General features: G+C 41.6%; 1 protein-coding gene across 1 annotated transcript in view; it reads right to left on the minus strand.

Annotated features, from left to right (window-relative positions):
- The window catches only part of alpha-Catr (alpha-catenin related), a 503,757-nt gene that overhangs the window by 264,713 nt on the left and 224,710 nt on the right, over positions 1-14,334 (minus strand). The gene's annotated exons all lie outside the window — the stretch shown is intronic.

Consider the following 14,334-nt stretch of genomic DNA (forward strand, 5'->3'; position numbering starts at 1 on the left):
ATAATTATAACTTTATATTTTAAATATTCATAAATTTCAGTCGAGATGTCACTTGACAGTTGAGTTTACTGAACAGGCGCAGAGCGCATGCGCTGGGTAATTGATTTTCCGTGACTGGATCTGAGACCTTCACAATGTCATATGTTTTCAAAGCTTTGATAGACGGTTATCATAACCTAGTTCTATTTCGAATACAAATTGTTTATTGTAGAGTTGTTGAAGTGTATTTGCAGGAATGTGCCGTGTGGCTGTGGAATATTGGAAGTAGAAGGTGCATTGATGTTAGGTAACATGTGTGCCCGACATGTTTGATTTTGCTATCCTTACCTAATTGGTCGAACAGTTGTATCATAATGAAAATATGAACTCTGACTGGTGGATAAACTGTTTCATAATGAAACTTGAACTGTAATGAGCCTCATTAAGATTCCATTTTCTGGCATGTAATAATTATATTTCGGCATCGTCGAACATAAATGAATATATAACTGTACCTAAATGCCATTCTGCATGGGAAAGGTGACACCGTGATGTGTTTGAAGGATGAGCAAGAAGGATTTATTACTGTGCATATGAAGAGTAAAGGGGCTGCCTGGCCGAAGCGGTAAAGGCGTGGTCAGCTCGTCCGGAAGGACGTGGGTTCGATTCCCCGTCAGGAAGTCGTAAACTTTAAGAAACGAGATTTCCACTTCCGGAGGTGCACATGGCCCTGAGGTTCACTCAGCCTACACCAAAAATGAGTACCAGTACAGCTAACCACTCTACCCCATCAAGTGCCGTGGTTACGGATGGTGGAAGCCTTTACCTTCCACTCCTCCAGGGGCCTTCATGGCCTGTACGCTGATGACTTTGCTCCTATATGAAGAAAAATTGTCGGATGGTTGTACCTGCCCGCAAATTATTGTTTTTATGTTGAGTCTAAGAGAGCTGTCTCTTGTAACACGAGCCGCACGCTCTCTCACAAATACCTGAGCAAAGCTGTTCTTAAAGAAACAGTGAAATATCAAATTTTAGGCCTATTTAGTATGTGTGAATTTGTATATTTGTATATTTATTTACAATGGTAAGATAATATTCAGTTTTAAAATTTTGAAATAGGTGTGAATTGTATATAATGAAGTTGTTAAGCTATTTATTTCGCAAAACGATCATTTTCGTAACTGAAATTTGTAAATAACTACCTGGAATTGTTATGACCCAAAGGCAGCCCCATGAACTCAGCCTCCTCAGCATCGAGTGTGCCATCCAAGGAAGCAGCATTCTAGGAACCTTCTCCCAAAACTGTAAGTTGCTCCAGCATTCTGTAAATTGTGTGTACATTTCTATGTGATGGTGTCATATTTTAATGTAACGCTCAATCCAATGTAAATAGTAGTAGTAAGACATTAAAGCATCCGAATTTTGTGTAAATTTGTATACTTTAACGTGTTGTATTTACAATGGTAAGATAATATTAAGTGTAAACATTTTGAAATAGGTGTGAATTGTATGAAGTACGCTGCAAGGTCCAGTTTCTACAGAATCAAATGTGAGTACAGTAAAGTTTTAGAAATGTAAAGACAAAACATAGAAACATATATGTGGTAAATGTCAGTGCATGACATATGAAAACAAAATTCCTTTTCATTTTACACAATTTAAGTAAATGGAAGTTGTATTCCAATCCCTACAAAATATGGATCTTTCAAAATAAAATCTACTCAAAAATTAGTTTGTTTAATCATGTAAGTCCTTTGTATGTAATAAATCAGACGTCACCACGTACTTGCTCTAGGGAGCCGGTTTCACTTGCTGCGATCGGGACGGCTGTCAGTCACGTGACAAGAGAGCAGCGGGCAGACGGGTTGCATACCGTGGCGGTACTGTACTTGCCGCTCGGAAATGTTACCATATGAACAACAGCAATGAAATACATACCGGTATATAAATAAATCATCTCCGAGGAATTATCAAACATTATGATATAAATAGCCGGCCACGTGGTGTAGGGGTAGCGTGTCTGCCTCTTACCGGAAGCCCCGGGTTCGATTACCGGCCAGGTCAGGGATTTTTACCTGGACCTGAGGGTTGGTTCGAGGTCCACTCAGTCTACGTGATTAGAATGGAGGAGCTATCTGACGGTGAGATAGCGGCCCCGGTCTAAAAAGCCAAGAATAACGGCCAAAAGGATTCGCCGTGCTGACCACACGACACCTCGTAATCTTCAGGCCTTCGGGCTGAGTAGCGGTCGCTTAGTAGGCCAAGCTCCTTCAAGGGCTGTAGTGCCATGGGTTTTTTTTGCTAGGGGCTTTACGTCGCACCGACACAGATAGGTCTTACGGCGACGATGGGATAGGAAAGGCCTAGGAGTTGGAAGGAAGCGGCCGTGGCCTTAATTAAGGTACAGCCCCAGCATTTGCCTGGTGTGAAAATGGGAAACCACGGAAAACCATCTTCAGGGCTGCCGATAGTGGGATTCGAACCTACTATCTCCCGGATGTAAGCTCACAGCCGCGCGCCTCTACGCGCACGGCCAACTCGCCCGGTCCATGGGGTTTGGTTTGGTTTTTATGATATAAATAGAGTTGAATAGGGTAATATGAAACATACGTACATCTTCAAATGTGTTATTTTTAAGGTTTTCTAGTAACGCTATGCTTTCCCAGCCTTCATATTTAACATACTTGTTGGAATGACATAAGGAACAACGGCGCTGCAGATTAAATTTTTTAATGTGATTCAATATTTTATTACATATTAAACATTTTGTGTATTATTTTCTTGAAGTATCAAATAGCGGTACTCTTCTTCCCAAGAAGGTTTGAAACTTGTTGGCGTCGATGGCCTACGCTGTGCTGAACTCGCTTCCATAGTAAATGTAACATTTACCGACTAGGATTGAACGTTGTGTGGTGTGAGGATAAAGGCGGGAACACACTACTGTCACCTCACGTGAATTCACGCGAATCGTGTCGCAAACTAACCTGTCCAGAAAGATGTGCTGTATCTTTGAACCACTGACCTTCAGTGCGTACTGCGTCATGCACTTCCCCTACTTGCTCGCTAAGCTGCTCTCGTTCCTCAAGAGCGGGGAGCAAACAGGCTCCGAAAGCATTTCGCTCTCGATGAACGATGCCTGTACTAAATGAATAAATACTGCATTAAAGTATCTGCTGTAATTTAATTTATATGTGCTACTGACAGCTTTTATACAATATCTTTGAGGGGGGAGGCAATTTTCTTTCCTGCAGGCGGGGCGTCATCATATTCATTACGCCTCTGGTTTGTACTTTGCCTTATAATAATAATAATAATAATAATAATAATAATAATAATAATAATAATAATAATAATAATAATAATAATAATAATAATAATAATAATAATAATAATAATAATAATAATAATAATAATAATAATGTGGAATTACTACAGCAAGAGAGTCATATCGCGTAAATCAAATTTACGACATTACAAGCTTTATACACCTCAGAAACCATATCCCTTGGAGGTCACTCTAAAATTATAGAAAGTGAAAGGCAAGAAAGGAAAATTCACCGGGAAATTTATGGTCCCACGAGAGAATATGGAATGTGGATTGAGAAGAGAACATCGAGCCTCTACTCATTAACTGACAGGTGCAAGAGACGCCTGAAATTCTATAGCCATATCCATAGAATGGACAGCGACAGACTCACCAAAAGATTAGTTAAAGTAATCAACCCAAAGAAGGTCAAATAAACTGGCTAGAAGGAAATAAGGCCGACCTCCGAGAAAAGAGTATCACGGTGGACATCATAGAAGATCGTGGAGCTTCTAGCACAATAGTAGCGAAGCACAAATTCGCGGAGAAGTCTAAAAAGGAAATGGTAGGAAGTGGTCCACTGAACGCAAGATGCAACACAGTGCATTAATGAAGACATTTTCGGAGTACAAAAAGGCGAAAACCATCAGGCCAACGAACAAGTTCAAACCCGCTCTTTGAATGGGCATAACGAAGAAAATAATAATAATAATAATAATAATAATAATAATAATAATAATATAATGTTACTGGCTTTACGTCCCACTAACTACTTTTACGGTTATCGTAGAGGCCGAGGTGCCGGAATTTAGTACTGCAGGAGTTCTTTTACGTGCCAGTAAATCTACCGACACGAGACTGACGTATGTGAGCACCTTCAAATACTACCGCACTGAGCTAGGATCGAACCTACCAAGTTGGGGTCAGAAGGCCAGCACCTCAACCTCTCAACCGTCTGAGCTATTCAGACCGGCAATAATAATCCGCTGTTAGTGTTATACAATGACTGCCGCTCTTACTTAGTTCCTGCTCCGTAGGGGGTGGGACTGTTTTAACGCTCCAACAGAGCTTCACGTCTTTAAGTGTGATTATTTCAAGCTATGTATTTTCTTGAAATTGGGCAATACTCATATTAATCTCATATCATACAGATGAGAACAACAAACTCAGGCCTGTTATTTTGGATAGCAAGAGCATCAATTTATTGAGAGCATATCCAGGTATTTCGTCACATACTGTTTGTCATTCTTTACTCTGTAGTGACAAGTAACAGCTGAATGAGAACAAAAATATCCTGTCTCTGCGTTATATATAAAATTAAGTAGCGACGAACACACTAAGTGGGTTAAAAAGACTGTCTCTCAGGGAGCGACCTTGATGGGCTTCCGTTAATCTTTCTTCTAGCTTGCTTGTTCGGCGTAAAGGTGACGACATTCAGCCCTTATGATTCGATATGTTTCCCACCTCTTCACAATGTAGTACTGGTAACCGGGGAAATAACACTGGGTAAATGCCACCACGCCTTGGAATTTATTTTATTTATTTATTTATTTATTAATTTATTTATTATGTCTTCCGTCAAGTGTTAAAATTAGGGCTCCTGGCCCGCTTATATTTATTTATTTATTTATTTATTTATTTATTTATTTATTTATTTATTTATTTATTTATTTCTACTGTGCAACCATTTACTAACTTTACATTATCGGAAAGCTAGTTATTCAGTCACAGTTTTGTCTGTGGTAACAGCAAATACAGCGCGTCTAATGACCTTACACCACATTTTACAACTGCTATCTATAGTCTAATCTAATAGAGCTGCATTACTCTAACACTCACATGCATACACGAATTGAAGTAATAGTATACTGTACATTAACCAATATGAAGTAATTTCTCTCTCTCTCTCTCTCTCTCTCTCTCTCACACACACACACACACACACATCTATATATATATATATTATATATATAATTGGATGTTGGTATGTTTGAAGCTAAGACTGAAAAACTACTGGACCGATTTCGCAGTTTGTTCTTATTACATCTGAGAGGGATTATGAAGTGGTTTGAACGAAATCTAATTGGTAGTTCGGCACTAAGGGGTAAAAAATAAAATAGGGGAAGAGAAGCAAACCGCAAGACAAGTCCGATCAGCGGGTTGCCTACCCAACAGTATGTGAAGATTATGATGTGTTCCTTAAAACCTATTTCTGCTTTTACCTGGAAAAATTATTGTAGGGGCAAGAAACTCCTAACACCCCTAAAGGAAGGGAGTGAAACTTAAAAATCCGAAAATGACGATATTAGTGACGAATTCATAGTCTTTGGGGATAGCTGAGATGAACTGTGACACTCTGAATGTCGTTTAAGTCAAAGTTCGTTCCCAATCGGTATGGTAAACATATTATGACTTACTGTTTGGGAAAGAAAACTGTAGGGTAAGGCACACATACGGGCGGGATCGTACAACTGAAGATGTCACAGACGTTAAAATTGGTATTTGGAATCTTCTTTAAAAATAAACACTTTTTTTTATTTTTGGAAAATCCATAAACTATATTATCGGTATTAAATGTTCATAAAATTATTGAAATGTGCAGGAAAAACAATATGACTACGGCAGGCACATCAAGATGAGTTATCTGACCTATTTATAATGAATGCTGCGGAGCAGCGAACGAGTCCACTAGTACAAATGTAATTATACATGTTACAACAGCAATCAACTAGGTCACACTCATAATCCACCGTCATTCACACGCTCAGCAATACAGACCACATGGCAGTAGTAAACGCCTACATACATTAGTCTAAGGATAATGGCAGGTAAAGGTAATCTTCGAGTACCCTTAATATCAGTGGCAAGTTAAAAAAAGAGGAATTGGACATACATTTTCAATGAGACGCATTTGGGTGTGCAGGCAAAATTCATGAAGATGATGTTGAATATTATTATATCCGGCCCCTTGGCTGAATGGCCAGCGTAGTCGCCTCCGGTTCAGAGTGCCCGGAGTTCGATTCTCGGCCGAGTCGGAGATTTTAACCTTAAATTCGCCTGGTTCGGGGGCTGGGTGTTTGTATTGTCCCGACCATCACTGCAACTCACACACCACACCTAACACTACAAAAACACATAGTTTCCCATAGATATCAGATGCTGCCCACACTCGCCGGAGGGTCTGCCTTACAAGAGCGGCCCCAGGTCAGCAATAGCCACACAAAATTATTATTATTATTATTATTATTATTATTATTATTATTATTATTATTATTATTATTATTATTATTACCTCTGTCGATCAATGATAGAGTGTCGGCCTCCGGATCCCAAGATAGCGGGTTCAAATCCGGCAGAGGTAGTCGGATTTTTGAAGAGCGGAAAGAAATCAATTCGACACTCCATGTCGTACGATGTCGGCATATAAACAATCTCTGGTGAAACATTCATTAACACTCAGCCATAGACGCCCAAGAAATATTCGGTTTACTCTGTCTGCCATCTAGTAGGCCTAGAGTAAAACAGAACGTCGAAATTAACGAGCAGACAGTCAAATGTATTATTTTTTTACATTTTGTTTTACGTCGCACCGACAGAGATCGGTGTTATGGCGCCGATGGGATAGGAAAGGCTTAAAAGTGGGAAGGAAGCGGCCGTGGCCTTAATTAAGGTACAGCCCAGCATTTGCCTGGTGTGAAAAAGGGCAAGCACGGGAAACCATCTTCAAAGCTGCCGACAGTGGGGCTCGAACCCACTATCCCCCGGATGCAAGCTCACAGCTGCGCCCCCCTAAATGCGCGGCCAACTCGCCCGGTGATTAAAATGCCTGCACACGTAGCTGAGGCAATACGATTCTTCTTATTATATTATTAATATTGTTATTATTAATCTGAAAACATGGTTATACGATCTGTGGAACGAATTCTATCATCGTAAAGTACAAGCAAGCACGCTTGAATTTTTAGGTAACTGTTAATGTAATCATAAACCACATGACCTACAGTTCTACGTTAATGTTAATGTTATGGCACTAAGCCAGAGGATCCACAATGCAACGGAAGACTCAAACCACTGGATTTGACATTCCATTTCGCAGTGGCGGCTGGTGGTATCTGAAGCTGGGTGTTGCACCAAAATTTTCTGTGTCACATTTTTATAGCTTACAGAAATAACAAGAAACTCTATTATCGTTAAGTAATGAACTACAGTGTAGCTCCATGGCTAAATGGTTAGCGTGCTGGTCTTTGTTCACAGGAGTCCCGGGTTCAATTCCTGGCAGGGTCGGGAATTTTAACCTTCATTGGTTAATTTCTCTGGCACTGAGACTGGGTGTATGTGTAGTCTTCATCATTATTTCATCCTCATCACGACGCGCAGGTCACCTACGTGAGTCAAATCAAAAGACCTGCACCTGGCGAGCCGAACATGTCCTCGGCATTTCATTTCAATGATCTACATTCGTACTAAAACTGAAATATACAACCCAGGAAATAAGAGGCTAATTACTCTCAATAATAATGTCATTGGCTTTACGTCCCACTAACGACTTTTTACGGTTTTCGGAGACGCTGAGTCGCGCAAGAGTTAATTTACGTGCCAGTAAATCTATTGACAGCTTCAAATACCATCGGACTGGGCCAAGATCGAACCTGCCACGTTGGGGTCAGAAGGGTAGCCCCTCAACCGTCTGACCCACTCAGCCTGGTACAGTTCTTTTGCCTCACTTGAATTGAAAATTTGCCGTCCTGTTTTTCATTGAAACAAGATATTGGTAATATTGTGGGTGGTGTTGTATGGCGTGGCCGTGCGGTTAGGGTCGTGTGGCCATGATAGTGGGTTCAAGCACCACTGTCGGAAGCCCTGAAGATGATTTTGCACGGTTTCCCATTTTCACACAAGGTAAATGCTGTGGCGGTGTTTTAATTAAAGCCACGGTCTCTTCCTTCCAACTCCTAGCCCTTTCCTATCCCATCGTCGCCGTAAGATCTATGTACGTCGGTGTAACGCAAAGCAAAAATTGCAAATTTAAAAAAATGGAAATGAATTCACCTTTGTGAGAGGAGAGAAAGTAGGAATGAAGTAATCTCAGCAGAGTGGCGCAATCTAACGGGGACATTTGAAACTGTTTCTCGGCAGGGGACTTGCTAGTCTCGTGCAACTCCCTGAGACCGATACTGGCGAGCATGCTACGTGATGTACAGGCTTAGGCCGCGCTGTCCGCTAGGGAGTTGCCGTAGGAAAGCTAACACCCTGTGTTTGATTCGAAGCCAGCAGCGTTTATTGGTCCGTTACGAACCATTAGTACAACGAACGACCTAAGATGGTTGATTTTTAACATGTTTTCGAATAAGTGTTAGGTTTATTAAACTATAACATTAGAAGAAAAGACGACAAACGAAGTGTAAAACTATTGGGAGTTGTGCAACACTGCAACAACACTACGCACCGCTCCCACCATTTCGAAAATGTGACATGGACTGACTTGGATTGGAACTGCAGTCACTCTGCTATCTCGTTCTAAGGTAATATTAAGCTTCCACAGTCACTCTAATAAATACTCGTAGTTCCCAGAAGAGATTACACATTCATAATTGCGAAAGACTCACAGCATAAGATACAATCCAATTGTACTAACTCCTATCGTATTTGTGGTAAATGTCAGTGCATGACATATGAAAACAAAATTCCTTTTCATTTTACACAATTTTAGTAAATGGATGTCATAACTGTTTCAAACAAAATTGTGTCCACCGGGGACCAGCCGTTAAGGCAACAGATGTTAAAAATGGCCAATGATTAAAAGTGGATAATTTGTCTCGATGCCATCCTTTCTGTACAAGCGAGTTAATAGAACCTCTGCAGGTCCAAGCCCAAACCATGTTAATGCAATTTCATCTGCCACTTAACAGTTTCCTCTTCTAATTTTACACGTCCAATTAACGTGATAAATGGGGCAGTTTCGTGTGAAGCTATTCTAGAATATTGCCTTCGCTAACATCTTCCATATGATTCTCGTCTACAACCCACGTTACTTCACAGACTATTCTGTCGTTACCGATATCGGTCTGTCACCTAGTAACTAATGGTTCAAGCATTTTTGAAGGAAGTACATGAATTACCTGAGAGTTTTACTGGCATTAATATCGAGGGCATTTTCTCCTTAAGAAGAAAATAAAGGTAGTTAATTTCTATATGCTTTGGTCGAAGGACAAAAACAGGTAAAGGTAGTCCTCAATAATAATAATAAAAGAATTTAATGCAGCCAATGGCCAAGAAATAAATACAATATCGTACATTGCTCATTCACTACAGAATGAGGTCAACGACGTTGTTCTTTCCGTACACTCTCGAAGATGGTACCGATCGCATTGTTTTTTGCACAATTTTCAAGTACAGTCATTAGTAGGGTCGTGATGTCTTGTCTTGTCGCATATTTTGTGATGGAATCCATGCACAGCGAATCGCGTCATGATATGTCGCAGGTCGTAATTTGAACGTTGCCAATCTTGAGTCATCATAACATCCGTGTATAAAACGTGCTCCATATTTCTTTCTTCTTGTCGTGTGGTTCTTTTAACGCACCGTGATACATAGGTGTAGAATGTAATAGCATCCATTCTCGAAGATCCTCTATAAAGAACCTTTCTCTCACCAGCTCATATACCAACCGTGAGGGGGTAAATTTAGATACGCTGAGTACTCTTTTTTAGATAAATTGCCTTGATCTTTTCCAATTCCAGAAGTTTGCTCTTAGAAAGATGGTCCCATATTAGATGTAATCCGTAACTCACTCACTCACTCTGAATAGCTTTATCGCTGTATCCACTGAGAGGTTCCTTGTGTGTACGATGCCGTGCATTGCTATTATCGCAGTTGCGACCTTGTCCTTGATGTGAAGTGTAAATGTGGTTCCTGTAGTCCGTAGCATCATTCCCAGGTATTTAAAGGATGCAACCGTCGTTAATCTTTCGTTCTTATAATAAATTGTGTCATGTGATGCAATTCTTCCCCCTCGTCTGAATGCCATAACTACTGTCTTATTTACATTCAGCCGTATGTCGTTTCTGCCGGCCCATTCCACTAATATATTGAAGGCTGCTTGCAGATCTGCAGGAGATGATGACGCAATCGCCATGTCATCCGCGTAAACATATATTTTTACATTACTGGAATTTACTGTTATTATTGCGTCCATGGCCGCTATGTTAAACAGGATCAGACTCAATGGGTCCCCCTGAAACACTCCAGTCGTTTGCTCTATTGGGATGGATTTTGTCAGAAACGTTCTTAACAGAAGAATGGACTCCACCAGACCATTATGCGGCACATGTGTTGGCGACGCAAAGATTATTGGGGCGCCCAAAGGGAGGAATATCGTGCCTTATAAGCCCAAGTATATCACCGTTCGGACTGACTTATAAAACAGACAATGTACTAGTTGTTAAAACTGCACAGTGCACCATAATGGGGGTCTACTTTCCACCAGACACCCACGACAGGACTATTATGGAGGAGTGCAGCAACGCCTTCCTTAATATAAACAAGAATGAGCCTCTCATACTAGCCGGAGATATGAACACCGAGCTCGATAGCTGCAGTCGTTTAAGTGCGGCCAGTATCCAGTATTCGGGAGATAGTAGGTTCGAACCCCACTGTCGGCAGCCCTGAAGATGGTTTTCCGTGGTTTCCCATTTTCACACCAGGAAAATGCTGGGGCTGTATCTTAATTAAGGCCACGGCCACTTCCTTCCCACTCCTAGCCCTTCCCTGTCCCATCGTCGCCATAAGACCTATCTGTGTCGGTGCGACGTAAAGCAACTAGAGAGGAGATATGAACTGCAGGATAGATCGTGAGTCCACAAAGACGAAACTCGTACTGGATTTTCTGGGAGTAGAGGGTTTATCCCTTCTCAGTGATCCAGACAAACACACATACTTCTCACATAATGGGAGCAGTACAATAGATCTTGTCTTTTCAAACATGAAGGCACTTCACTTCATGAAACAAGATGTAATTATCAGAAAGCACTTACCAGTCGAGAAGACTTTCATCACGGACGTAAGAAACAATGTAGACTTCCACCCACAACGAGAGACAAATCCCAGGACGATTAATAGTGACCATCTAGTAGAGAAAGTAGCAAAAGCAAAGGATCTACTAAAGGTAGTCCTCAAATACCCCTAATATGATAATAGTGGCAAGCGAAAGAAAGGTTAAGAAGGGACAGCTATGAGACACATTTGGGAGTGGAGATAAGAGCCTTCTCAACATCTGTTCTGACTTGCAGTTCACTGAGATGAGAGTGATTGTGTTTGCGAAAACAGCGACCTGGTACATGAGCGTTACAGGGTTGGCCCTACTGATAAATAATTTGAAAAGAAATAATTCAATATCTCGCGCCATTGTCATTTTATCAGCTGCTCAAGTTAGCCAATCAGATAGCTTCGCGGGCAAACTGAATGGGCTTTGCGAGGTGGTGTTGCTAAATCTTGACGTGACTTAAGACCGGCTTGAGATTACCAATCGAAGAAGCAAAACCTTTGCCGGGGGAGCGGACAGGATCGCGCCATAGCAAATAGACTACGGTGCTGAAGCCCATAGTGTTTTGTATTTGATGCTGATTTCTCGGCAGAGCTCTCAAGCCGGGGTTACGTAGCGCATACCTATCTACGAAATGTCACTGTAATATTTGTCCCAAATGGAACATAATAATTGCTTTTATACAAATAAAGTCGAAAATCTGCGGTAAATTAAGAAATAGTACGAACTATTTTACTTGCAGAGAATGATATGGATACATACTTTATACTACCTTACAACTATTTTCCTTCTGCTACGTCGCAGCGCTTCCGTATGTGTTTTGTTTGTCTAACACTTTCGTGTGTGATGTCTTTGCTCACTGAAGTTGTTTGCATTAATTAGGTGCCATGTTGCTCATTCGTTTTGTGCCCTAACTCATTCATTAAATGATATATTTACTGGTCCAGGGATCATGCTATTTTCCTTTCAACAAAAATGTAATATATTTATTGGTCCAGGGATCATACTATTTTGCTGTTTGAACTGCCCGCGCTAGTCATATAGACAAAGATAATGAGAATTCACGGACATAACATTCCCATTCGTCGGTACTAACCCTGGACCTCAAGAACGAAACAAAAGACGGCACGAGCAGCGGAATACAACATAAGGGAGTCCTGTCTACAGCCCGTAAGTACGTATACATATTTCACCCGATATTTCTCTAGTAACGACGGTATTTCTTAATTTACCGCAGATTTTTCACTTCATTTGAGTAAAAGGAATTATTATGTTCCATTTGGGACAAATATTACAGTGACATTTCGTAGACAGGTGTGCGCTACATAACGCAAGCCGGTCTTAAGTCGCACAGATATAGCAACACCGCCTCGCAAAGCTCGTCTGAATTCGCAGACGAGGCGATGTGATTGGCTAAACTCAGCACAGCTAGTAAAGTGACAACGGAACGAGAAATCGATTTTCTTTCTCAAATTATATTTCAGTACGACCAACCCTCTAACGCTCGTATGCCAGGTTTACACTGTTTCCAACCATCCTGTATACAAGGTAGAAGAGTATTATTGTAAGATTTCCCTCTCGTAATAGCAGCAAAAAGTAAATCACATACATAGAACTACATTGCAACTCTCATCAACACTCTCCAATGTTAAAAAGTTAGCTTTTTCAATAGAGCATCCCTTTAAATAGTTGTATATGTAAACAAACCTCCATGTAGCCAAACCACTAAAAAGTAAGTGTAGTCAAAGGACAGTAAAGAAATCAGTGCAAGTCATTCCGTCAAGAAGGTAATGTTCACTTAATTTGACTACTGTATGAAATTACGACTGTGGCTAGAAAAGCCATGTAAAAGTTTGATCGTGTCCATATTGTCACTTTAATTCAGGAAGGACTATCACCGATAGACGCTGACATAGATTTGTCTCGAACAGTTCTCCCAAATCTGCAAACTCAGCCCATGACCGCTATGTGTGGCATTCGGCTCGAAGGAACTCCTAGGCCACAACCACCATGTTACACACACTGAGTGGCCAAAAGTCTTGGAAGACACTGAATGTGATGTTAATAACGAGTTGCTCCTCCGCGAGCCCTCAAAGCGGCAGCAGTACGGCGAGCCATCGACTCTACAAGGTGTTGGAATCGTTCTGGAGGGATCTCGACCCACGCATCTTGCACTGCTCCCACAACTGGTCTTGTGTATTCGGTGCGGGGTTCAAGGAGCGTACACCAGCATCGACAGCATCCCATAAATGCTCGACTGGATTAAGATCGATGGATCTGGAGGCCCAATCCTCGGTCGTAACTTCACTGTAGTTCTCCTCCAAATACCTGCGTGCCACCACACAGAGGTGACATGACGCATTGTCCTGTTGAAATATAGTATTTCCATGGCCAGAAAGGGATTGAGATGGTCTGAAAGAATGTTCACATAACGTGCACCTGTCAGCGCTCCCTGCAGAAGGACAATGGGGCCTGATTGTGACTATGACCAGGACTGAGCCACCTCCCGCCTGAACACAACCTTGCTGACACGCAGGATCCATAGCTTCATGGGTCATACGCCTTACTCTCCTGCTCCCAACAGCTCGTACAACTAGAACTGGGATTCATGGGACCATACCACACGCCGCCACTGTTCGATGGACCATTGCCGATGTTCGCGGGTCCATGCACGTCGTTGAGCTCTAAGCTGAGGTGTCAGCAAAGGGACATGAGTTGGTCGTCGGCTGATGAAGCCTATGCGGTGCAATTGCCTCTTTAGGATCCTGGTAGAAATGGGTTCCTGACTCCCAACATTCAACTGGGCAGTGATCTGATTCACAGTAGCCCGCCGAGCGTCCAGTATGGTTCTGCGGAGGCGATGTCATGTCCGTTCGTTAAACACCTGCGATCTTCCCGTACGGCGGTTTACGCGGATGGTAACATTATATCTGCGATATTGACTATCCATCCGCGATGCTGTTGACCTCGGAACCCGAATTCGCGTGTAATCTCCGCAATGCCATGACCC

The sequence above is a fragment of the Anabrus simplex genome, chromosome 4, assembly GCF_040414725.1.
Source record: "Anabrus simplex isolate iqAnaSimp1 chromosome 4, ASM4041472v1, whole genome shotgun sequence".
In the NCBI taxonomy this organism is placed as follows: domain Eukaryota; kingdom Metazoa; phylum Arthropoda; class Insecta; order Orthoptera; family Tettigoniidae; genus Anabrus; species Anabrus simplex.